Source organism: Canis aureus, chromosome 8 (genome assembly GCF_053574225.1).
Source record: "Canis aureus isolate CA01 chromosome 8, VMU_Caureus_v.1.0, whole genome shotgun sequence".
In the NCBI taxonomy this organism is placed as follows: Eukaryota; Metazoa; Chordata; class Mammalia; order Carnivora; family Canidae; genus Canis; species Canis aureus.
The window spans coordinates 59,277,290-59,303,225 of NC_135618.1; the positions used below are offsets into that span (position 1 = coordinate 59,277,290).

General features: G+C 50.6%; 1 protein-coding gene across 1 annotated transcript in view; it reads left to right on the plus strand.

The window, feature by feature from the left end:
• The first annotated feature begins 3,500 nt into the window (after positions 1–3,500).
• The window catches only part of SBK1 (SH3 domain binding kinase 1), a 51,159-nt gene continuing 28,723 nt past the window's right edge, over positions 3,501–25,936 (plus strand). The window contains exon 1 of the mRNA XM_077907132.1: positions 3,501–5,625. The gene's annotated coding sequence lies outside the window, so the exon portion shown is untranslated. The remainder of the gene's footprint in view (positions 5,626–25,936) is intronic.

The window sequence follows — 25,936 nt, forward strand, 5'->3', positions numbered from 1 at the left end:
TAACAGATTCAAACACATCATATACTCTAAATCTTGGAGCCTCTGTTCTCTTGGTCCAATATAGATTAGTTATTACATATATTTCTTCAATTAAAAAGACCAAGAAATGAATAGGTAAACAGAGTTTGTGGCAGAAAGCAGAGAGGAGTGTTCAGTTCTTCAGCTGTAAATTAGGACTTCATGACTGCTCATTGCATCCTAATCTCCCTTATTCCTTTTAATAATACTCCATTCCTGCCCCAGTTTTTAGCTATGCATATTGCTGTACTGATAGAGGCTGAATTTCCCAGTGTCCTTTCAAGCTGGGGGACTAAATACTGACAATATGAGTAGATGTAAGGAATACCACTTCTGCATCACTCCATCTTGAGGACTAAAACATGAATGGGGTGCTCATAAGCCAGCTTCAGCCAAGAGGATCACCTACCTCTGGACTATTACCTGAAGAGAAATAAAATTCCACCTCACGATAAACTTGGACCAGACCTGGATCGACACAAAACTTTTCCCATGTGATGTAATTCACATGCTACTCTGGGAAGACATTGACATTCTCGACAGAATGCTTGAGCAACATTCTCATAAGCTTTAATTCATGTAAGACCTCTTCTAGGAAGTGAGCTTCCTACCTACTCAGCTGTCAGCTAGTCAGTGCCATGAATGATCCAGAATCAGACATTCTATTTTCTTGTGTCAAACACTGAATACCTAACCATTCTGTTCCCTATAAAAGGGAAAGAACTCTTTGAACCTAGCTGGTCATAAGCCTCTTTCCTCATGGCAAACTTGAAATAAAACTTTGGCATATGCTCCTAATTAACTTAAAAGACTCGTAATATGGGACCTCTTCGTTACAGTGGCTTAGCTGTACCCTAATTAAGAGAGAGAGAAAAACCACCTCCTACCCACCCCCACTGGACAGAAAATCCCCCACAGGTGGGACCCTTTCCTCTCTGGGCCTGTCTGGGTCCCTACATGCCTTGCCCAGCCCATGGCCTGGCCTAGAGCATGTACCCAGTGCCTGCTACATTTGAAGTTGAAATGCGAGGTAGCTGTGCTCATATTTGTTTCTTCACCAGACTGTGAGGTTCACCCCAGTGATCATGCAGGTCTTGAGTGAAGGACTCTGAAAACCAGCCGTGCTCACTATGCTGAAGGGGAAGTTGTTTTGTCCAAGCTTCAGAGAGCCCTGGGAGAGACGGCCAGCCCAGGAGATGGAACTTAACTGACCAGTTACTGTTGCCAGGCTTTTTACAAGCTCTGACTCATAGAATTTCAAGAGCTTGCAAGGTGGGTATTTGGAAGAAACCTCAGCAGCTTTTGCCTGCCCACCATCCATGGGGGGTAAAGGAAATAGGAAGATGAATAAAAACCGGGAAGGGCCCTGTGTTGACCAAGAACAGCAATGTGTCACGAACTGAAGAGGTGGATTAACTAACACCTGAATTCTAAATGGAAAATAAGGGGATGTCAGGGAACTTCTTCTGGGGCCTGGGTGAGGCCTGGCAGTCACCATTCTCCACATCCTGGTCCCTGGGTTCCGGAGAGCCCTGGCTCTAAGCTTAGGAACCCAGCAGACACCCCCTGCTGGTGGTCTGTTTCCAATCAGCCAGGCATGGGTCCGGGGTCCCTCAGGAAAGGCCTGGGTTCCTTTTTTGGAGGCTTGTTGTATTCTGGAAACATTAAGAAATGCCAAAAATAGCCTCAGGAAGACCAGAGGATTTCTTAAATGTTTACACTTGCCTAATTAACACTTTAAACATACACACAAATACAGTGCAACATAGTTGTTCTGTTCACAAGCTAATTACAGGATTCGTAAAGGATATTGACTCAGGGCACCCCATGGGATGCTGTGGGGAGGATGTGGTCTGAGATGGGATGCTAGGACATACTCTTAATGTCCCATGAATGTTCCCGCTCCTCAGTCCCATCAGGGAAATTCTCATGCCTGAATATATAACTGCACATAGAAATCATATCAGAAACTTACATTGAAGTCTCTTCGGGAATGTGAGGCCTGGACCAGATTTCCCCCATGCCCTGAGTGGGTCTGTGAGCCTGGGCTGAGCCCAGGAGGGTGTCTGGGGTTGACCCTGAGTTCTAGGCAAGGGAGCGCTCCCCTCAGTTGCAAACACTGGAGCCAAGGGCTGCAGGCCTAACTCTAGCACCCACAAGCTGATGGCCCATAGGTCTAGCAAAGGGACCATCCCTCTTGGAGCGAGGAGCAAACAGCTGAGAGTTAAGGGCTCAGACCCTCCAAGATGCTTAGGGTAGAGTTTGGAGCTGCCTGGTATCCCTAATCTTTCCTCCTCAGCTGGAATCAGAAGAGGGTAGGAGTGGGAGAGGGAAAAGTGAGGTCTCAGACCCCTACGAACTTGGTTCGTAGCTCCAACCCCACCCCCAGCCCAAGAGCCAGGCCCAGTCACCCAAACAGGAGACAGACAGAGCTTCACAGCCACTGAGAATTAAAACCTATTGATTTTCCCCATTAGCTAGAGAACGCCATCAGAGTGCATTAAAACCAGGCAAAGCACCAGCATCGTGAATAATTAACATCCACAAATGACAACCCATGGGGCCCAGAGGAGGGGGAAGGGGCACCTGGAGGCTTGGGACACCTTGACCCCTTCTGACTCCTACCCCAGGGAGCCATAGCCTAACCTGACCTGGCCTCCTCCTCCTCCTCCTCCTCCTCCCTGAATCTCCACTCTTCCTCCTGCCCACTCTCCTTTCCTCTCCTCTTCTCCAGGAAATATCAAGCCTCTAAGGGAAGATAGAGCACTAGGAAGAGAGTCAGGGTGCCCAGCTTTACTGGGTGTGTGTGTGTCACTGTATGTGTCACTGTATGTCCCCAGGGGAGTCAGCTCCTTTTTACGACCATTCCCTCCTCTATGGAGTGTCGGGGCTGGATCAGCGGGCTTCTAGCTAAGTCTATAGGTTTGTGGTTCCTGAGACAGACAGTACCTGACCCAAAGCATATGGCAGGACTGTAGCAGAGCCCACACCAGGGCCTGGGACCCCTAGGCCACTCCTCCCAACCTCACCTAAGGGGCACCTTTGTGCAAATCAGAAACATCACCCTCTTTGGATAGACCGATTCAAAGAAGGCATGCCTCTAGGTGGACTGATGTTAAGAAGGCACTCTTGAGGCTGACCCCCACCACACACACACACACACAGACACATCCCACGCTGCCGCAGGGCTAAAGACACAAGGCTTGGCAGAGCAGCGGAAGAGCTGGATATCAGCCCCCCTCCTCACCATCTGCCAGGATGCCCCGTGCACTGTGCATAGCCTGAACAACTACATGTGGGGGCTGTGTCCCCAGCCCCCACCTTCTCTAAGCCAAGGAGGTGCAGATCTGTCCTTCCAGCCAGTGGAATTCAGTTCAACAAATATAGATGTTTCTTTCCAAGCTTCTCCGCCCCCGTCCACCTCCTCAGCCCCTCAGCTGACCCAAGTTCCCGTTTCCATCCTCCTCCCATCCATCCTTCATCCCCAGAGCCCTGGGAGAGGCGCCTCTGCAAAGACTACCTGCTGCAGCCCTGACCGCATCACCTCCATCTGCCTGCCTTGCACCTCACCACCTATCCTTGCATCTACTCTGCTTTCTCTGCTCCTGAGCCCCTGGAAAAACTCTGCTCGCTCCTTAAGACCCAGCTTAAAGACCTGCTCCTCGGCTCCTCCCTGTCTTCCTCAGACAAGCCGGCTAGTTCTTGCCTCTGGGCCCTTGCACCTACTGATCCCTCTTTCTGGACAGTCTCTCCTCCAGATCTTCTGGCCGCCGCCTCCTCCCCCTCCTCCTGCTGGTTGCAGCTCCAAGGTCACTTCCCCTGGGGGTCCTCCTTGAACACCGTATCGAACCACCTCCCCATCTTCAGCCTCTCTCACATCTCCCTGCTTTATTTTTTCATAGCGCTTTTCACACTCGGAATTTATGTTTCCTCCGTTGATTGGTGTTTCCAGGGCCACTGTGAATGGTTGTGTGCGCTCTAAGTTGCAGAGGAGGTGAGTGGGGCTGAAGCCCAGCTTGTGATGGACACTACACGCTGCTGTTCTAGGGCCGTGTCTGCCTTTTTCTAATCCATACATGGGCACCACATAGATGAGCTGGGGCCTCACTGGCCTCCTGCTGGGATGTGCAAGCCCCCACTGAGGCAGGCATAGTATCTGCCCTTTCTGTTGCTGGGTGCCCAGCGCTCAGCACAGTGCCTAGCACAGAGATGCTTCAAACATTTCTCAAGCAAGCAAATTCTACCCAGGTTCCCCTACTCCCACCCTATTCCCAAGCCCCTCAATAAGATATATGACTGCATGTAATCCATTTCTGGGTCCCACAGGGGTTGCATGTAGTTCAACTGGGGGGCGTCCTAAAGGAAGCCAGTCAGGGAACTGGACCCAAAGTCAGCGACAGTGACTGTTCAGGGAATGGGGTGGGAGGATCCAGTGGGTTGAGGGGTGGATGTGTGAGTGCAGGAGTCCTGAAGATGCTCCCTGGAGCTCAGAGCCCTGTCCGTCCCAGGGGTGCTGTCCCGAGGCCCCTTCCTACCTGGCTCCCTGGAGGTATGAATGGGGGGTTGAGGTGGCCCAGGCACTGTGACCACGATGCCCGGTGCTGCACAGAGACTCCAGCGCAGGAGGGGGCATCTCAGGGTCCTGCGGAGGCAGGCAGGCTCGGGTGGGGCTGGACCTAAGGAGCCCCCCTTCCCTCTGCTCCCAGTGGTGGCCGCTGCCTCCCCGCCGGCCTTCCCAGCTCTGGCAGGGAAGGAGTTAACCTCCAGGCTTCTCAGCGTGAATGTGGAGCTATTAATACCCACAGCCAAGCGGTCTGCCAGAGCAGCCACTGGAGTCGGAGGGAGCAGGAGGGAGCGAGCTCCAGTCAGAGCCAGAGCCAGAGCCAGGACTCCAAGGGCCAGAACTTTTCTTGGGGGACAGCGTGGGCACTGTGCCAGCCTCACCTGGTCTCCACCCGCCTTCGAGCTTCAGGTCCTGATCCTCTCGCCTGGAGGCCACCCATGCCACCCACCCCGGGAGAGAAACACAAACTTTCTTAGCGAAATCACCTCTGCTGCCGGGCTGGCTGGACAGGGAAGAGCAGACGTCTGGACAGACAGATGAACAGATGGACAGGGCATCTGTGAGCCTGCCCGCCCAGTCCCGACTGACAGGCAATAGCAGAGCGGGCAGCCAGGGGGCCTAGTGCTCCACGGGGGGCAGCGAGGGGTCCTGCCGGACCTGTGTCTCCCTCCGAGTGCAGGCAGCTACCTGCATCCCGAGGCCGGCCCTGTGGGTCAGGACAGGAGTCCCCAGCAGACAGAGCCGCAGGCTCTTCCACCCACCGAGGCAACGGGTAACCTGAGTGAAAAGGCACAGGTGGCAGGTGGGCAGGCGCGGGGCCCCGAGGCCAACAGGCTGCTGACCCTGGAGCGCTCTGGCTCGGGCCCCCCTGCCCAGGCTGGGGACGATGCCGACGAGGCCACCACCAGCCACCCCTGCCCCGTCCTGGAGCTGCCTCCAGCCTGGCCTCTGGGCTGTGGAGCCGAAGATGTGCCAGCCTTCTGCTTCGTGTGCTTCCACAGAGAGGAGGAGGAGGAGCTGCTGGAAGAGGTCTCACTGCAGAGGTCAGTGCCCCCGGGGACGTGGGGGGTGGGCAGGCTGAGGGTGCAGCGCCCAGACCTCCCTAGGGCCTGGCACACCTGCCTCAGACTCTCCCTGTCCGTCCACTGCTTACCACTCACTGCTGCCTCCCTGAGTCAGACTCGCAGACACCTGGTCGTCACCGCAGCTTCCTCCCTGGCTCTCCCATTCTGGTGCCACGGTGCTTCTCCTGTCCTCTCCCATCGCGCTCATGACCACCCTGCGCAGAGCCCCCCGTGACTCTCCACCCCCCGGGATGAAGTTGTCACTCGGCTGGGCGTTTGAGGCCTGTGTGATTGGGCCGACCCCACCCACCTCATTGTGCTCTGCTCCCCTATATTCACCCCTAGAGAAGCCTCCCAAACCTCCTTCTCCACAGTTCCCATCCATCCAGGCCCGGCGGCAATGTGTCCTCCTCCAGGAAGCCCTCCAGGAAGCCCAGCCCCACCCTGAACTGAGAGTCACCTTTCCTCTCTACACTGACACTTAATAATGTTCAGTCTGTTGAATTACTCAGTGAAAATGTCTGTGTGTGTGTGTATATATATAGTATATATACTTGTGTGTGTGAGTGTGTGTGTGTGTGTGTTAAAGGGAGAGAGCAGCAAAGGGGTAGGAAATGAAGGTTTGTGTGGTTATGTGGTTGAGCATTTGCTGGGGGTGTGATTGTGAATGTGCATACATGCTTGTGGAAGTGGGTGTAAGTTCTATATACCTATGTAGGAGAGTTTGTGCACTCTGCCCGGGTGAGGGCTCGTGCCCTAGGGGCCATTGGCCCTTTTGCCAGCTCTCCCCACCCCCACCTGCAGGGAAGCCCAGGCTCCAGCCAAGTGCATTACCCAAGCTGTGACCACAGGCTCCGGGAATGGATGGAAAGTCTGCAGGGGACACAGGGGTCACCTCTGCTCCAACCCAGCCCGCCCACGCCTCCATCACTGCCTGAGTCAGCACTCCCCTGGGGTGTGTGGAGGGGGAGAAGGACAAGCTGAGGGCTGACCCAGGTGCCCCTTCTGGGCCTCTTTTAGGAGCGTGAGGACTGTGGACTGCTGTAGCCTGGATCAGGTTCCTCCCTGAATTTCTCTGTTGGACTCCCTCAGTCTATAAATTTCCCTCTGTGGGCCTCTGTCTCCTCATCTGTGGAATGGGGCAATACCCCCTGCCATGGTTGTCAGCTCATCACTCAGCAGTGACTGAGCCCTCCCCCCGCCAGAGCGCCAGAGCCCCTAGTCTTCACAGGGTCACAGCCGCTAGGAGGGACAGACAAGCAAACAGATCAGTTTGGCAGAGCGATGGGCCCCCGGATGGGTGTGGGTATACTATCCTCAGGGAGTCCGATGGGAAGACAGACCAGACCACTTGTGCCTGCAGGGCCTCTAGGAGACCTGCCAGGTCTGTCTTACTATCCAGGTCCTCTCCCAGGTGGTGAGTGACGTTGAGGAAAGAGCATGTGTCACAGGGGGTGGGAACAGCAAGAGCAAAGGCCTGGTGGTATGAGAAAGAAATTGTCTGAGGATGGGGAGTTGAGTCTGGCAGGGTCCAGGGGGGCCAGGTCACAAGAGGCCTTGACTGCCAAGCCAAGGACTTAATCCGTAGGTGGTGGAGTGAGAGATGGAGAGGGCCAAAGCAGGAGACTCAGCACCACTGTGAGTCCCAAAGCAATGGGCTCCTGAGAGCTACTATTATTTTCATAGTAGGGGCTCAAAATGCTTGTTGTGTAAGTGGAGATGGCATGGGGATATAGGATACCTAAATCACTGGAGTGGACTGTCAAAAAATACTCTGGGGGCACCTGGGTATCTCAGTTGGTTAAGTGTCTGCCTTCAGCTCAGGTTATGATCCTGGGGTTCTGGAATTGAGCCCCAAGTCTGGCTCTCTGCTTCTCCCTCTCCCTCTGATCCCCCGCCCCCCGCCCCTGCCATGGGGGATGCCCCTCTGCCTCCGGGGATACGATGGCCTGAAAGCCAGTCTCCTTTCCAGTTGGTGGGCTCTGGCCCTTTAAGGCCCTGAGAGGGGACACCACCAGGCTGGGCAGACAGTGACCACAGGTGCCAGGTGGTGAAGCTAAAAATACTGAATGATGTGGACACCCAGGCTGCAGGCTGGGGCGGGTGGGAAGGAAGGCTCTGGAATATTTCTTTCCTGCTGTAGGAGGGACAGTGAGTAGTGACGTTTGGTGGGGTCTCCTTAGGGGCTTAGAGAAGGTGCCCCCCTACTCATGTCCCTCTCAGCCCTCCTCCAGCCCCTGGAAGGCACCAGGATTCGCTCCCAGTAGCCACTGCCATATCTAGTAGCCCTGAGTCCTGCTGATTCTGAGGCATCCTGCTTCTCTGGAACCCTCTCTGGGCCTCAGACCCTTAGGGACAGAGAGGCAATGAGGGGTGCAGGCAACCAGGTCACTCATTTGTAAATTCAACATGCTTCCCCTGAGGTCCCCTAGGTGCTGAGGCCACAGACATGCCCATGACAGAGGCACTTCCCTGGAGGAGCTCACACCTGGTGAGGACAGGAGGACACCCACTGAAGTGATTGCACGCAGCAGTGCAACGTGCAAGAATAGAGATGTGAGCACCATGCAGGGTTTCTGTTGTGGGATGATGCAAGAAACCGCCCCGCTGAGAATACATCTGCATTTGATGAAGGCTTGTCAGCAAAAGCATCATGCATGGTGTTGCTTACCAGCCACCTACCTATGGTGCTTTGATGTATTAATTAAGGTGAAGCTACCTGTCATAACAAATAAGCCTGGAAATCACCGTGGCTTGACCCAGTAGAGCCTATGTCCTGCCCATGCAAAGTTTTAGAGGGGTTGGGGTGTCGAAGGAGACCGTTCCCCAAACAGTCTTCCGGGGACCCAGGCTCCTCCCACCTTGTGACTCAGTTGTCATCCAGGGCTTCAGAATCCACAGCTGGATTCTCTGCAACCACTCGCAGACAAAGAAGAAAGAGCACAGGAATCACATGTGAGGTTTTATGAGCCAAAGCTGGAAGTGGCCTACTTTACCTCTGCCCACACTTATTGGCTGGAACAGCTAATTGCAAAAGAAAAAAGAAAAAAAAAAAAAAAAACACCCTGGGAAATGTAGTCCAGCTGTGACAACCTCCTAGGGATGTAAAAATGAAATATTTGAACTATGTGAAAGCACCTGGAACATAACAGGTGCCCAGTGTGTCCGATGGGTCATTCATCCATTCATTCTACAAATCTCACTAGAGACTGGAAGGTGAAAATGCTGTGTGCGCGTGGGGCTTATATCCAATGCAGGAGCCACACAAAACATAAGTAAACAAATAAATATGATCAAAACCCATTGTTAAGGAAATAACCAGAAGGATGGTAGGGGAGACACCCCCTTTGCATAAGGTGAACAGGGCAGGTAGGATATTTCATCTGAGAGCTAAAGAATGAGAGGGAGCTGGGCAGAGTTGGGGGTAGGAGTATCACAGGCCTGAGGAACAGACGTGCAAAGGCCCAGGGGCAGATGAGAGTTCGGGGAGTGTGGAGAACGATCAGGCCAACATGACTCCACAGAGCAAATGGTGGGGAGAGTGGCATGAGGTGGGGAACAGGCTAAGTTACGTAGGCCTGGTGGACAGTGGTGAGGGAATGCATCTTATCCTGGATGAGATCAGGATACCTCCAGAAGCTTCTAAATGGAGGAAGAGATAACATCTGATTGACATTTTAAATGATGTCTCAGGCAGCTCCAGGGAGTTATCACGGGCAGCTGGGCCAGAGCAGACATGGGTACCAGTGTGGAGGTCACGGTGAAGACGGAGGGGCCGGGGCCTGGACCAAGGCAGGCCTTGGAGACAGGGAAGCAGATGTCTCCTAGGTATACTGAGGAGAATTTGCTGATGGGATAAAGGAAGAAGGGAATGGAAGATGAATCAGAGGTTTCAGGGTGGGAGAAACGGATGGATGATTGGAAGGCTCAGGGGAAGGAAGGTGTGGAGAGAAACTCAAGAACTCTGCCTCGGATGTTTTCAACTGGAGAAGCATGTGAGCTACCCACGTGATGATGTCAAGTGAGGGCTCGGTCCTGAAAGTCTGGGGCTCAAAGGGGGAGACTCTTGGCTGGTGAGAGACTGTCAGAGACATCAGCAGGAAGGTGGCATTGGAAGCCGCGTGTGTGCAGTCCCGGCAGCCAAGAGAAGAGCGTCTCCAGGAGAAGGGAGAGGAGACAACTGGACTCAAAGATGCCAAACAATCAAGGGAAAAGAGACGGCTCTTGAAGGGGTAGAGATAAAAGCAGACGTGAGTGGAGCCGGCTGGTTAGGACGGCGGATGGAACACACGCACTTAACTTCTCTGAAACCCCATTGAAAGGAAGCGAGTGGATGCTTCAAGGTATGCCTTTCAGTCCTGCATTTGCTGCCATAACAAATTACCTCAAAGTTGGTTGCTTAAGGCCAACCAAATGTGCTGTCTTACAGATGGTACGTCAGAAGTCCAACATATGTCTCCCTGGGCTAAAATCAAGGTGTCGACAAGGCTGCCCTAGGAAGCTCTCTCTGGAAGAACTTTCTGGAAGTTCTAGGAGAGAATCCATTTCCTAGTTTTTTTCTGAGGCATCCTTTTCCAGAGGACACCTACACTCCTTGGCTTGTGGCTCCCTCCCTCCCTCCCACCAGCAGGTAGCAAGCTCTGCTTCTTTGACCACATCGCTTTCTCTGATCACAGCTGGGGAAGAAAGGTTTTTCTGCTCCTTATGCTTCATGTGATTAGATTGGGCTCACCTGAATAATCCAGGATCCTCTCCTCACATCAAGGGCACATGGGCAAAGCCCCTTTTTGCCAGGTAAGGTTACATACTTAAAGGTTCTGGGGATTAGGACACAGACATTGGGGGCTGGGGGGGGGGCATTATTCTACCTACTGCAGTATGAATCAGCAGGAACTAATATATTGGACAGGAGACAACAACAAAAAATTTTGATTCCAGAAGGCAGATATATGCGTACTAAGTGGTTTCACAGCCTGGTGGCAGTGCACCTGAAGCCAGCCCCAAACTGGGAGGGAGAAAAGCAAGGAGCTCCACAGTTAACCCCACAAAACCCCCAAAGGCTGCAGTGTTAGTGGATTAAGTACTCCCTGGAAGTGGGAGTAGAGCTGCATCCCAAAACAGGAGGATTGGTGTAAGAAGGGCTTTAATCCTCAGCTTTCCTTCTCCCACTCTGCACAGCTGGGCAGCCACCCATCCCCTGCTCTGACAAAGGTTGAAGATTTATCCTCCAAAGAGGAGAAAACACAGGATCTCTGCACAGCACCATAAACAGGCAATGCTACACCCAACTAGAAAGATTAACTGAAGTCTACATCCTGAAAGTGGGAAGCCCTGCCCCCTACCCACCATCACTTGAGCCCTTCTTCCCCCTCTGGGCTTCCAGAATAGTGAGGTCAGGGCAGGGCACTCCAGAGTTTGCTCCGTTCAGCCTCCGGATAGATTGATGATGGGTATTTGGTTAGTGTTGTCGCTTGGTTTCCTATTCGTTTTCATTGTCTTCTCCCTCCATAGCATTTGTTTTCCCCAAACTGCTTTTTTTCCTATTACTTCTGTCCTTTATCTTAAGAGTCTGATGGGCCAGGAAAAGAATACCAACGTAGGTTGGCATAAGGGATTTCCCAATGAAACAGCCCGAAAAGAATTTCTAGTTTGAACCCCTGAGCCAGCCAGCCCCTGCCCCAACACAGGGCTATTCATCAGCTTGCTTTCATAAGCTATATTTTTGTATTCTTTAATCAAAATGTAGAGTGAAATACAAAGGTCTTAAGTGGCCACTTTAATGAGTTTTAACAAATGTATACACCTATGTAACCCACACCTCAATCAAGATCAAGAACATTGCCGTGTAAGGTAACACATTTGCAAGTTTCTTCATGCCGAGATCCATACCTGCCCCAACACACACACACAAGCAGCCACAATTCTATCAGCTCTTTAAATCTTTTAAGTATGAGCCAGGGACTGCCAACATTGGAGAAAAACCTGTAATATAAGAAGCAGAACAAAAACAAACAGAAAAACAGAATTTGGAGGAAACAGACTACACAAGGGAAAGAAAACCTCAGAACAAAACGATTATGACTATATTCAGAAATTTAGGAAACTACATTGCAACCATGAAACAAACACTAGATGCTATTTTGAAAGAAAAACACTCTGAAAAATGAACAAAACAAAAAAGTTCTTAGAGATTAATATCATCCAGAAATTTAAAATATATTTAAATGCGTTGGAAGAGGGGTCAGCAAACTACCACCTACAGGCCAAATCCATCCTGTCATCTGTTTTTTTTTTTTGTCATCTGTTTTTTTAAATAAAGTTTTATTGGAATACAGCCACACCCACTTATTTACTATGTCTTATGTACTATGGCTGCTTTCACATAAGCAGAATTGAGTAGTTGTGATAGAGACCATATGGCCCACAAGCCTCAAATATTTCCCAACTGGGCCCTGAATTTAAAATTTTGCTGGTTGCTGAATGAGAAGAAAAAGAAAAATTTCAAAAAGTAAAACAAAAAGGTAAAGATACATGAGTAGGTTTGGAACCTCCAGTCAATAGATGCTTCGATACAGAGTGAGGAATGCAAGAAATCCCGGGGGCAGATGTTCATAAAAAGAAAGGAAGAGGGGTGCCTGAGTGGCTCAGCTGGTTAAGCACCTGCTTTTGGCTCAGGTCATGATCCCAGAGTCCTGGGATCTAGTCCTGCATCAGGCTCCCTGCTTCTCCCTCGCCTTCTGCCTGCCATTCCCCCTGCTTGTGCTCTCCCTCTTTCTCTAATAAACAGATAAAAATCTTTAAAAAAAAAAAAACAAAGAAAAGAAAAGAAATAAGGAAAGATAGGAAGAGGAAGCGGGACTGGGCAGGGAGAGTCTTCAGACTGTGATGTAGAGCCAATCCCCATGAAATGGATACTGGAAGGAAACAGATCTAAGCAAGGAGGGTCTGACCTGGATACATATCAAACAAAATCGTGGCCAACCCAGGAGGGGCTCCTGGAGCAAAGACTTTCCATTCGAGGAGCCACATTGGGCAGAAATGGCCAGGCACTGGTGTCTCTGTTGAGCTCAGTTGCTAGCTGGGGCTGCCCAGAAAGACCTTGGTCTTGGATCAAAGGCTGTGGCAGATCTCAAAGACCCTGTATTTGGAGGTTGTCAGCCACATGCACTCCTCACAGCTGAGTTACAAGTTCTTCAGGAAGGGAGAACCCAGCAGAGCACCTCCAGGGCTCCCACGGTGTGAAAAGTAGAAAAGAAAGAATAAGAAAATGAGCAAGATTCCAGCGCAGGAATCTCACATCTTAACATGAGTTCCAGAAAGAAAAGAGGGGAAATCATCAATGAAATATTTCAAACATTTCTCCAGATGGAAAATCTGCATTTCTAGATCAAAAGTGTCCACTGTGTGTCCAACCAAAGGATAAAAAGAGACCTACAAAAAAAAAAAAAAGAGACCTACATTGAGGCCAGTCACCAGTGAATTTTAGAACACAAGGACAAGAAGAACATTCTACAAGATTCTACAAAGGATCAAGAATTGATATATCATTAAACTTCTCAACAGAAATCCTGAAAACCAGAAGACAATGGAGCTGTTTTCAAAGGTATGAAAGAAAGTGATTGTTAGCCTAGAATTCTATATCTAGCGAAACTATTCATAAAGTGAGAGTAGGAAGAAGGTTGTTTCAGATTTACAAGTACTCAAAAATTTTACCTTCCATGCACCTTTTTTTTTAAATTTTGTATTTAAAATCAATTTAGTTAACATATACTCTAGTATTAGTTTCAAAGGTAGAATTCAGTGATTCATCAGTTGCATACAACACCCAGGGCTCATTCCATCAAGTGCCTTCCTTCGTGCCCATCACTCAATTGCCCCATCTCTTACCCAGTTTGTTTTCTAGAGTTAAGAGTCTCCTATGATTTGCCTCCCTCTCCATTTCCATCTTATTTTATTTTTCCTGCTCTTCCCCTATGTTCATCTTAATTCTTACATTCTACATATGAGTGAAATCATATGGTATTTGTCTTTCTCTGATTGACTTATTTCCCTAAGCACAATACCATCTAGTTCCACCCACATCATTGCAAATGGCAAGATGTCATTCTTTTTGATGGCTGAGTAATATTCTGCTATATAAATATATCACATCTTCTATATCCATTCATCTGTTGATGGACATCTGAGCTCTTTCCATAGTTTGGCTATTGTGGTCCCATACATCTTTATTAAGAAGGATGTGTTTCACTAAAATAAGGGAGTAAATGATGCAAGAGAAGGACCTGGGATCCAGGAAACAAGGGAGCCAACACAAGAGAGAAAGGTAAAGGGCATCTTCCAGGTTATGGTGGAGGGAGATTCCCTGTGGCAGTGTCCCTGGACTGCAGGCGGCATCTCACACTGAAATAAGTCAGAAAGAGAGCGCCTTGCTGGCTCAGTGGGTTGAGCATAGGACTCTTGCTCTCAGAGTCGTGAGTTTGAGTCATACGCTGAGCTGGAGCCTACTTTAAAAAAAATTATGAAGGGACGCCTGGGTGGCTCAGTGGTTGAGCATCTGCCTTTGGCTCAGGGCATGATCCTGGGGTCCTGGGATCCAGTCCCACATCAGACTTCCTGCATAGAGCCTTCTTCTCCCTCTGCCTGTGTCTCTGCCTCTCTCTCTGTGTGTGTCTCTAATGAATAAATAAATAAAATCTTTAAAAAACATAAACACATAGAAAAAAACCTTTTGTGCAGAAAAGAGAAGGAAACTTAAAATTTAAAACTTCTGCTCATCCAAAAAATAAAAATAAAAAAATAAAACTTATGCTCTCTGAAAGACACTGTTTAGAGGATGAGAAGACAAGCCATAGAATGGGAGAAAAATATTTGCAAAAGACAACTGATCTGATAAGGAACTCTTAAATTTTTTTTTTACTTATTTATTTGAGAGAAAGAGAAAGACAGAGCATGAGCAGAGGGAAGGAGACACAGAGAGAGGGAGAAGCAGACTCCCAAGTGAGCAAGGAGCCCAATATGGGGCTTGATCCCAGGACCCTGAGATCATGACCTGGGCTGAAGGCAGATGCTTAGCCGACCAAGCCACCTAGGCGCCCCTGATAAAGAACTCTTTATCCAATAAAGGACTATTATCCAAAGTATACAAGGAGTTCATGTATACTCCTTGTATAAAAAAGAAAATGAAAATGAACAGTTCAATTTTAAAATGGGAAAAAGATTTGAACGGATACTTCACTAAAGAGTATATATAGATGGTAAATAAGCATATAAGCGATGCTCAACATCATATGTCATTAGGGGATAACAAATTAAGGCAACATGAGATACCACTACATACTTATTAGAATGGCTAAAATCCAAAACACTGACAACACCAAATGCTGGTGAGGATGCAGACCAAAGGGAACTCCCGTTCATTGCTGATGGGAATGCAAAATGGTACAGCCACTTTGTGGGGTTTTCTCCTTTTTAAAAAATTTTATTTAAATTCAATTAGTTAATATATAACTTATTATTGGTTTCAGAGGTAGAGCTCAGTGATTCATCAGTCTTATATAACATCCAGTGCTCAGCACATCACATGCCCTCCTTAATGCCCATCACCCAGTTACCCCATCCACCACCTCCTCCCCTCCAGCAACCCTCAGTTTGTTTCCTATGATTAAAAGTCTCTTATGGGGATCCCTGGGTGGCACAGCGGTTTGGCGCCTGCCTTTGGCCCAGGGCGCGATCCTGGAGACCCGGGATCGAATCCCACGTCAGGCTCCCGGTGCATGGAGCCTGCTTCTCCCTCTGCCTGTGTCTCTGCCTCTCTCTCTCTCTCTCTCTGTATGACTATCATAAATAAATAAAACCATTTAAAAAAATGCAAAAAAAAAAAAAAGTCTCTTATGGTTTGTCTCCCTGTCTGATTTCATCTTGTTTTATTTTTTCCTCTCTTCCCCTGCGATCCTCTGTTTTGTTTCTTAAATTCCACACAAGTGAGATCATATGATAACTGTCTTTCTCTGATTGGCTTATTTTGCTTAGCATAATATCCTCTAGTTCCATCCACGTCGTTGTAAATGGCAAGATTTCATTTTTTTTAGGTGGCAGTACAGCCACTTTGGAAGACAGACTGACAATTTCTTATAAAGCTAAACATAGCCTCAGTATAGGATCCAGCAATTACATTCCTTGCTGTTTACCCAAATGAGTTGAAAACTTATGTCCATGCAAAAACTTGCACATGAATGTTTATAGCAGGTCTATTTATAATTGCCCAAAATTTGGAAGCAACCAAAATGTCCTTCAACACGTGAATGGATAAACAAACAGTGGTCCATTCATACAATAGAATATTATTCAGCAATAAGAAGAGATTAACTATTAAGCCATGAAAAGACATGGAGGAACCTTAAATCCACATTGCTGAGAAGCCAGTCTGGAAAGGGCACGTACTACATGATTCCAACTATCTGATATTCTGCAAAAGCCATATCTATAGAGGCGGTGAAAAGATCCGTGGTTGCCAAGGGGCTTGTGGGGAGGGAGAAAGAGGATGAATCGGTGGAGCAAGGGATTTTTACGCCAATGAAATTATTCTGTATAATAGTGCAATGGTGGGTCTGTGACATTATGCATTTGTCAGGACCCATAGAAGGTGCAACAGAGTGAGTCTTCAGGTAAACTATGGACTTTAATTAGTAGTATGTCTATGGGTTCATCTGTTGTGACAAATGTACCGTCCTGATGCAGGACATTAATAATAAGGGAAACTGGGGGCGTGAAGGAAGGGTGTGTGTCCTTTCTGCACAATTCTTTCAACCTAAAATTATTCTAAAAGATAAAGTCTAAAGGTGCATGGCTGTCTCCATGGGTGGAGCATGCAACTCTTGATCTTGATGAGATACCACTACACACTAATTAGAATGGCTAAAATCCAAAACACTGACAACAACAAATGCTGGTGAGGATGCGGACCAATGGGAACTCCCATTCATTGCTGATGGCAATGCAAAATGGTACAGCTACTTTGTGGGGTTTTCTCCTTTTTTAAAAATTTTATTTAAATTCAATTAGTTAATATATAACTTCTTATTGGGTCATGAGTTTGAGCCCCATGTTGGGCATAGAGATTAAAAAAATAAAATCTAGGAGCGCCTGGGTGCTCAGTTGATTAAACGTCTGCCTTCAGCTCAGGTCATGATCCTGGGGTCCTGGGATCCACCCCCATATCGGGCTCTCTGCTCAGTGGGGAGTCTGCTTCTCCCTCTCCATCTGCCTCTCCCCCAGCCCAGCTCATGCTCTCTCTTGCTCTCTCTCTCTCTCTTGCTCTCTCTCTCTAACAAATACACTTAAAAATATTTAAAAGATAAAAGTAAAATCCATAAGGTTTCCTTGATATGTAGGCACCAGCAATAATCTGACGCTGATGTATTAGGAGGGCGGGAATAGGAAGTGTGTGGGGGACAGACGTAAGGGAGCTAAATCCTCATCTTCCAAAGTGGGAAATTGACAGGGAAAACCTAAAACTGGAAAGAAGCAATGTGAAGGTGCTAGGTAGGAAACGCTGAAATAAAAATCCCTGCAAGAGTCGAAGTGATTGTCCTTACGCAGCAGTACATGGCAGTGGGGGCTGCTCATGTTTCTTGACTCTAAGCTATGGGCACGTTTAACTGGAATAAAAACCAAAGCTATATGTACAAAAGGAAAGTGGAAAGAACAGTAAGAACAAAGGAGAGACCTGGAGGTGGCAGGGCAGCGACAAGAAGCCAGCTCTGCCAGGAGCTTTTCGCCCCAGGCGCGGGGTAAAGGAGGTGATGCCCGAGCCTGCAGGTGTCTGGGAGCGATCCTGGAACAAGGGCAAGGTTGGTGGAATAGGGAGCGAGGGGAGTCCTGGAGAAACAGGGTCCTAAGGGAGGCTGGGCCTCACAAGGAGGAGGGCTTCCCCCGACCAAAGCAGATGGGAGGAAGTGAGAAGTGAGCAGCTGGGTGGGTTTGTGCTTTCACGGCGGGAGGCAATCCGATCCATCTGTTTTCTCAGTGAAGTGGGAGCCGCGGTTGGAGGAAAAGGAGAAGGTGGGAAGGAGTCATCCAGGACCTTGCTGCTCCGAGTGGGGTGTACAGACCAGCGGCACTGGCACCACCTGGGGGCGGGTTAGACGTGATCCCCAGGGGGTCCACAGACAAATGAAACTTTGCCATCTCGGAGAAAGGGGGGGAAGGAGCTGGCAGGCATAGCGGGGGTCGTGGGGCAGCAGCACGTGCCTGTTCAGGACTGTGAACCGGGAGAGAGGCTGGCAGCCAGGTGTGGGGCGCTCATGCAGAGTTGGCTTGCTCAGTGCAGGCAGGATCAGGGACAGAAGAGGTGGGCACGGGAGTGGGGGTTCCGGACAGCAGCTCCGGTGACGTTGTGCGGAGCCCACACAGGACGAGAGGGATGCTGGTGGCTGAACGGGCTGATGGGCAGTGGACCGGTGGCCTCGGTGAGGTCAAGGAGCTGTTGCATGTGGGTACCAGAGTAAGTGATGAAGAGGATGGGAGAGGGAGACACTGGGATCTCAGGGGGTGAGGTGTGGGGTCATTATGAGATCTGGGGTGTAAGCTTGAGCCAGATGGTAAGCAGGTGTGTGTGCAAGCGTGTCGGTGCATGTGTGCGAGAGACCAGCCAGCCAGTCCCGCCGTCCGCCCTGCACTGTGTGGGACCAGCCACTAGAGGGAGCGCTGCGCCCACACATGCAGGGACTGGTCCAGCAGGCAGCCAGTCGTGAGCCTCGGGCATCTTCATCTGACACCTTCTATGTTCACCTTTCAGATTTTGTAGCCACACACCCCTGGGCTTAACTGCAGTTCTCACTACTTCCAAGGCCTGTGACCTTGGCCAGGTTACCCAACAGCTCTGTGACCCAATTTCGCCTTCGGTAAAATGGGCACACCCATGGTTCCAACCTTCTGAGATTGTTGGCAGCCCGAATGAGGTCATGCCTGGGACGCACGGTGCCACACTGGGGGGTGCCGACCCGATGTGATGGTGGAAGAGCTTTTTCTGTTGCCTCTGTCTCTCTCTGCTTCTCAAAAGCAGCCCCCCTGGCCCAGCCCAGATCCAGGAAAGTGGAGATGGGCTTTCTGGGTGTAGAGGGTGGTCTCTAGGGCAGGGACAAGGAGAAGCCCAGCCGTCTTCCCTTCCTGCTCAGTCGTGCTGGTCCCCTTGTCTTGGAGCAAATCTCACCTTATGGCTTATTCTTGGTCATGGTCTCACCCTACTGGCCACTGTACCTTCTTCCCTCCTCTGGGATGCCCAAGAGACCACACCTACCCTTGCCTGGCACCACATCATCCCTGATGCAGTGCCACTGCCTGGTATCCAAGAGGCTCGGAGAGGGTGTTCCTTCCCAGTCATTCCCCTATCTGCCCCCCACCCTGGCTCCTTCCCACACCAGTCAAGAGCTGGCTTATCATGTCGCACCCCAGGGAGATCTATGTTTCCCAGTCTGCAAACACCCCAGGTGCAGAGGTTTCCATGGGAAGGAGGCCCACAGAAGCAGCCCCTCTGTCCTTTCTTCGGGCTCACAAAGAGGTATAGCCTGCCCTGACATTAAACACTAATTTGCCAATATTGTTAAAAGCAGGGCATTACTTCCTAAGATCTAGATTTCCAACTTCCCTTGAACAACTGGAGGTTCTGAGAGCCTGAGTTTACATTCCCATGTGACAACAGTAGGTCGCAGGGGAGAGGAGGCCACCCTCGCAGTGAGCCAGGGCTCTCCGGTTTACCACTCTGTGGCCCCCAACCAGTCCCTCCCTGGGCCTGCTGTGAACATTTCAGTCTGTGGCCCTGGGCCTGAGAGTTCCTGGAAGCTTTTCACGACGCGTATGCTGGCCTGAGGATGGGAGTGCTCCCCAAATGACAGCAGACCCTCAAGGGCGAGGAATCCTGGGGACCAGAGAGCTGCTTGGTGTCCTCACCGGTTCGTGGTCGAGATGCCCAGGGTAAACTACACACACACACACACGCACGCATGCACGCACACACCCATCACCCCCATAGTCCAATCTGCCAGCAGATCCACCTTTCCTCCACTGCCCTGGTCCAACTGTCCAAGTTATTGTCCTCTCTCACCCAGCTGGGTGCAGAAACCTCCTCATTTCTCCTCCCCCTACCCCAAGAGGCTGTCTGCCCCACAGCAGCCAGTGGGACCCTGTTAAAGCCTAAGACATAGCTTATTCCTCCTCTGCTCAAAACCCCCCAGTGACTCCCACCTCACTCAGAATCAAAGCCAAAGGCTTATGGTGGCCCTGAGTGAACTGTCCCTGTTACCTCTCCTCCCCTCCTGTGCTTTACCAGCCTCCTCATTGTTCCTGACATCCCAAGCACACTCTGGCCCCAGGGCCTTTGCACTGGCTGTTGCCCCTGGCCGGCCTCCTGGACTCTGCCCCCCCCCCCATAACTGCACGGCTCCCTCCCTCAACTTCATCAAGCTTCTGCTCAAATGTAACCTTCTCTATGAGGATTTCCCTGTTCTTCCCGTCCCTTTTGGCTTTGATTCTTCCCTCACATGAATCCCTTGAAGCACAATTATTTACTTAGGCACCCTGTTTGTTGTCTTGCCCCCCTCTTTGCTCCCCACTGGAACGGATGAGGGCAGAGACTTTTTTCTGATTTGTTCATTGCATAGAGGAAGCACTCAATAAATATATGGTGATTAAGTGAGCGAATGAACAAATGGGAAAAATGAGGACAACAAGTGCACGGAGGGGCTGTGTGGACTATCAGATTGTGTGTCACTCAGGGCATGACCTGTGTCATCACTTAGAGCCCCGAACTTCGATTTGCTGCTCTGTAACTAGCATCTTGCAATTCTTAATAACTTCATCTTAGAATTTGTAAGTAAAGGCTGCTGGGACCATAGAGCGTGTGCCATGCACCATCCCGCCCTCCCACATCCACTGCGTGGGCTCCCAGCTACCCACTCTGTGCCCCACGCAGTCACCACTGCTGTCCTTGGTGTCCCAGAGGCCTGGGTGCAGGCAGGTCCCACACTGAGTGTGTAGTGCAGTGGCCCCGGGCACCTGTGAGGGGCTGCACTGGCGTATCGCGTGTCCCCGTGCCCAGTGGAGCATGACACTGAACAGTAACTAAACAAAAACCCTCAGGACGGGCTGAGAGAGAGAGAGCTGGGTAGAAGGGAAAAGCTTTTGTTCTGCTTTTTTTTTTTAAGATTTTATTTATTCATAAGAGACACAGAGAGAAAGAGAGGCAGAGACACAGGCAGAGAGAGAAGCAGGCTCCATGCAGGAAGCCCCATGCGGGACTCGATCCCAGGACCCCAGGATCATGCCCTGGGCCAAAGGCAGGCGCTAAACCGCTGAGCCACCCAGGGATCCCCTTGTTCTGCTCTTAGCAAGAGGCCCACATTCTGTGGCTGGCCCTGGTATCACATACTCACACGTCACCAGTGCTAAGGGCTCTACCCTCGGGAACCATGGTGGTGGCAGTGGAGGTGGTTATTGAGGATTCCACAAGCAGAACAGGGCTCAAGCAAGAGAGGGCCCCTAGGCTCTGGGAACATCTGGCTTCAGGCCTGGAAGAGAACATTCCCTTGACGTCCCCCAAGACCCTGCCTCCTGGATATGTGCTGTGAGCAGGAGGCTGAGGATGAGCCAGGGCAAGCTCCTTCCTCCCTGGCCTCAGTTGCCCCATCTGTGAGCTGGGACAAGAGCCCCACACATCTCCTTGCTGGCAGTGACAGCTGGAATGCTTTGCAAACTTAAACACGGTGGGAGATGTGCATGGCACACAGGGATTGCCATGGTTGTTCTGAAAGGTTCCTGGGCCAGGGCTCAATTTCTGTCCACATCCCCCAAAGGAACCTAACTTTAACCCCAAAGGGATAAGTGACAGGGGACCAGCCCTCAATAATGACTTCAGACCCAGATGTCAATAGTATGGACCTTGGAGAGGGCGTCAGATCTTGATGGTTAAGTTCTAACCAATCCCTGGCATGGCTGCACACCCAATAGCCACTCAGGTCTTGGTAGTGGCCTCAGACCCCCAGAGTCCCGCAGACAGACCCTAGTGACACCTGGGAGGCACCAGGCATCTCAGCTCCCCTCCCTCCATCCCGCCTAAGCCCCTATCCCTCCCCAGCCATTAGAATTTGAGCCATTCTCCAAGATCCACTTAATTAGCCAAGCTCATTAACTCCCACAGGCTTCTCCTCCCCACCTAATTAACTGACTTAATTAGGGCTGGCAGTCCCGGCTCCGCCCAGCCCCCTCCTGCTCCACCCAGCCCACCTCTTCCAGGCCTGGGCTCAGCCAAGCCACCAGCAGGCTGGAAACAGATGGGGGCGGGGGGGGGGGGGTGGCCTGGCCCTTCCAGCACCCAGACCTCTGCCCTGTGTCCCTTCCCTTCCCCTCAAGCCCCCCACCCCCGCACAGCAGCCCAACCCCACCATTGCCCCTGGACACCAGAATGGCCCCTCCTGGGCAGGGCAGCAGCTCATAGGCAGGAATAGATAGAAATCAGGAAACTGTGATGGGGAGGGGAAGTGGGAGAGAGCTGGGAATGAGGTAGAACGGAATTGGGGGAGAGGAGGAGGTGAGGACGGCTTGGCTGAGATGGATGGGCTAGGCGGTGCGGTGGTTGGGGGCCCAGACTCTGGAGTCTGCTTGGGTTCGAGTCCCTGCTAGGGTGTGAACTTCAGCAAACTCGTCGCCTTCCTGTGTCTCAGACATGATGACAACAGACTCACTGTAGGGTTGTTGTGAGGTCTGAATGAGTTAATATGCGTACGATGCTGAGGACTTGACCAGGCACAAATCTGTGCTTGTGAAATAAGCAGGCAGGGATGAACAGAGGTTTCCTGAGAGTTAGAGGCTGGAGGAAGGGATGGGATGGCCAGAGGGTCTTGTCCCAGGGGGTCAAGGAGACCCCCTCCCCAGGCAGGCTCTGGAGTGCCAGCAACAGATGGAAGCTGCCTACTGGGCAGAGCCCTTGGCCGGGAGACGTTAAAGGGAGAAGAACACAGTGTCCATTCCTACTCCAGGGATGGAAGAGGCAGGCTTTGTTGTTCAGGACCTCTATAGCTCGTGCCTCGGTTTCCCCATCTGGGGGAAGGCCTAGTCTTGTGGAAGTACCTGGCATGTACCCTAGATACCTAATGAACGTCCAGAGACTCATCCCTGAGAAGAGAGGTGACGCGAAAACCATTTGGGGGGCAGGTGCTCAGCTGCCCTTCACCTCTGCTGGGACCAAAGCAAGGAGAGTACACTGTGCTGGCAGCAGGCAGGATGCAGGTCAGACACGAAGCAGAGCTCCCTAGAGTTGAGGGGTACGGGCTCCGGAAGGTGGGAAAAGGAAGTGTGTCTGAGCTGCTGAGCAGGCCCTAGGGGAGACACGGAGGTTGATACCCGTGAGTGAGCACGAAGCGAGGAGCAGGGGCCTGAACACTGAGATGGCCCTTTACCTACGTAAAGGCCCCTGCTCACCCCTTGCCATCCCAGTGCAGCCGTCACTTCCTCCAGAAAGCCCTGACTTTTGTCTCTCCTTTGTAGTCTGATCTTGGGCAGAATTTGACATTTATTGGTATGATTAATACAGTGTCTCCCCCACTAGGCTGGAAGCTCCTGAAGACAAGGACAGTCTGTGTAGCTCATCTATTTACCCTAATGCCCCTTTATGGTAGGTGCTCATTATCAAGTGTGAATGAACGAATGCATGCATGAATGAATGAATGAATGAATGAATGAATTAATGAACGAATTAATGCATACATGCCCTGGCCTAGAACCCAGAGGTTCCTGAAGCTTAAAGGGAAAGGGTCCCCATGTGGCAGCCCAGGAACTCACCTTCGTGCTCTGCCATGAACACCCCGAGCTCCTCAAGTGGCCCCAAGAACAAGTGCCCTTGGGGAGCAGAGGCTGAACTCTAGGCATCTGAAACCCCTGCTCCTGGGCAGGCTGAGCGCCCTCTGAGAATTCCCTTTCACAACCTGGCATGCTGAGGAAATAGTGAGTATGGGGATAGATGGCAGGATCTTTCATTTACCCCTGCATTTTTAAACACTGCAGAAATCCACATTTATACATAGTATAAAGAACTCGGAGTTGTGAGTGGCAGAGACCCAAGTCCAACGGACTTAAGCACAAAAGGAACTTTAGGGCGGTACATACCCAAAAAGTCCAGAGTCTTCAGGTATGGCTGGATCCAGGGGCTTAAATAATGGCATGAGGACTTTGGTTCTTCATCTCTTGGCTCTGCTGTCTACTGTTCTGGCTTCACCCCCCGGGAGGGCCTCTCTGGTAATATGAACTCCAGACTTACATCTCTCTATCTTTCACTTCAGTGGGAAGAGAGTTCTATCCTATTGGCCTGGCTTGGGGTACAGACCTATCTCCCAAACATCAGGGTGGCCAGGGGGCTGACGTACATTAATTGGTGGGCACTGGGTCCCAAGTCCACTCCTACAGCCAAACGGATGAACCCCTCCTCCCCCCAACAAGGGGGGAAAGATATGTCAAGGAATAGGGGTCCCCAAGGGAAAACTGGGGTTCTGTTGCTAAGAGATGGGGGAGAGCTGATGCTGGAAAGAGAGTTCTACTCTACTTGGACTACGTGAGTGTCATGCCAGCCCCAGGGCACCGCAGTAAGTGCTAGCCATGGTGGCACACACTGTCGCTTCCTCACCCAGTCTTCCTGGGCCCCTCCTCCACTTCTACTTGCCAGCATCCTCATCACCTTTCCTATGGGCCTTATCTGATCCCGCGTGCTCTGCCCACATCCACAGCACTGCCTGCCTCCGCGGGAGCTCTCACTGGTGACTGACAGGAGCTGGGGTATAATACGTGCTCTGTGCATGTAGACACACATTCTACACTTGTCTCTGAGAGCTCCCCAGTGGGATTCCCTTCCTATTGCCCACAGCGATAATTTGCTTGGCATTGCCTTCCTGGCTCACTTCTCCCCTCCCCTACCTGAGATCACCTACCAAATAAACCACTTCCTTTCCAATTCCTGTCTCAGGGTCTGTTTCTGGGAAACCCAAACTAGGACATCATTAAATCTAGACCCCTGGGGATGTGTACTAGACAGCACTTGTCTCCTTCCAAATGCCTGTGTTCCTGGGGATGGCGTTGGCGATCCATCCCCAAAGAAGGAACTGGGAGTGAACAAGCTCTGAGCAGCCCTGGCTCTGCTGTGAGGATTCCAGAGGACGCTTCTTCCTCCCCTGCAATAAGCGTGGGGGTGGGGAGGTGAGCACCTACCAGATCCTGGCTCCACAACTTCCCAGAGAAACAGCCACATCCCGCCCTGAGGCCTAAGGTGTCAGGAGCCAGGGAGCCAAACTACTTTTCAGTCCTGTGTTTCTCAGAGTACAAGTTGAGATCATTTTAGAGAATTCCTGGATTTTCCTTTAGGAAGCACAGAATCACATACTGCGAAACCTATTCCTTTTCTTCTCCCCTTTCCCCCCACCGGATCTCATTTAAAAAGACTTCCACCAAGTAATTTTTAATTATTTTGAAAATTGTAAAAGAAAATAGAGAAAAGTATAAGCCTGTGCATATCCACAACTAGAATCAATGTTAACATTTTGTCATATTTGTGTCAGATGTTCTTTTAAAGATTTATTTATTCATTTGAGAGAGAGAAAGCAGAGCATGCATGCAAGTGGGGGGAGGGGCAAAGGGAGAAAAAACCTTCAAGCTGACTCCCCGCTGAGCAAGGAGCCCAGGGCCCCCACAACCCATGAGTTCTTGACCTGAGCCCAAACCAAGAGTCGGATGCTCAACTCACTGAGCCACCCAGGGGCGCCCCCCCGCCCCCCGCCGCCGGTGTCAGATATTTTTAAGAAAAAAAGAAAAAACATGACACAGAAAGATGAGTTCCCATTATCCACCCCGACCCCAGGCCCATTTCCTGGATTCCATCTCCAGGAGCAACCACTCTCATGATTTTAGAGATATTCTTCTCATATCCGTTGGCAAGCTTTCAGCTACAAGGAGCAGAATTCCCTTCAAAGCCACTCCAAGTACAACTCAGCAGCTTGGCAATGTCATAAAGAAGCAGGTTCTTTCCTCTCTGCAGTGCCATTATACTGTACTTCCCATCATCAGTGGCATCCTGCTGGCCGCGGTCACAGAGTTGTATTTTGACGCGGGAGGTGGGGAGCTCATCAGGACTCTTGCTGGAACACTATGTTTCTCACTTCAGAATATATTCTCCAAAAAGGTAATGAGAGATTTAAAGATCCATCACCTCCAGCTGTTGTACATCCTGGGCTGCTCTGCTGTCTTCCTTCTGATC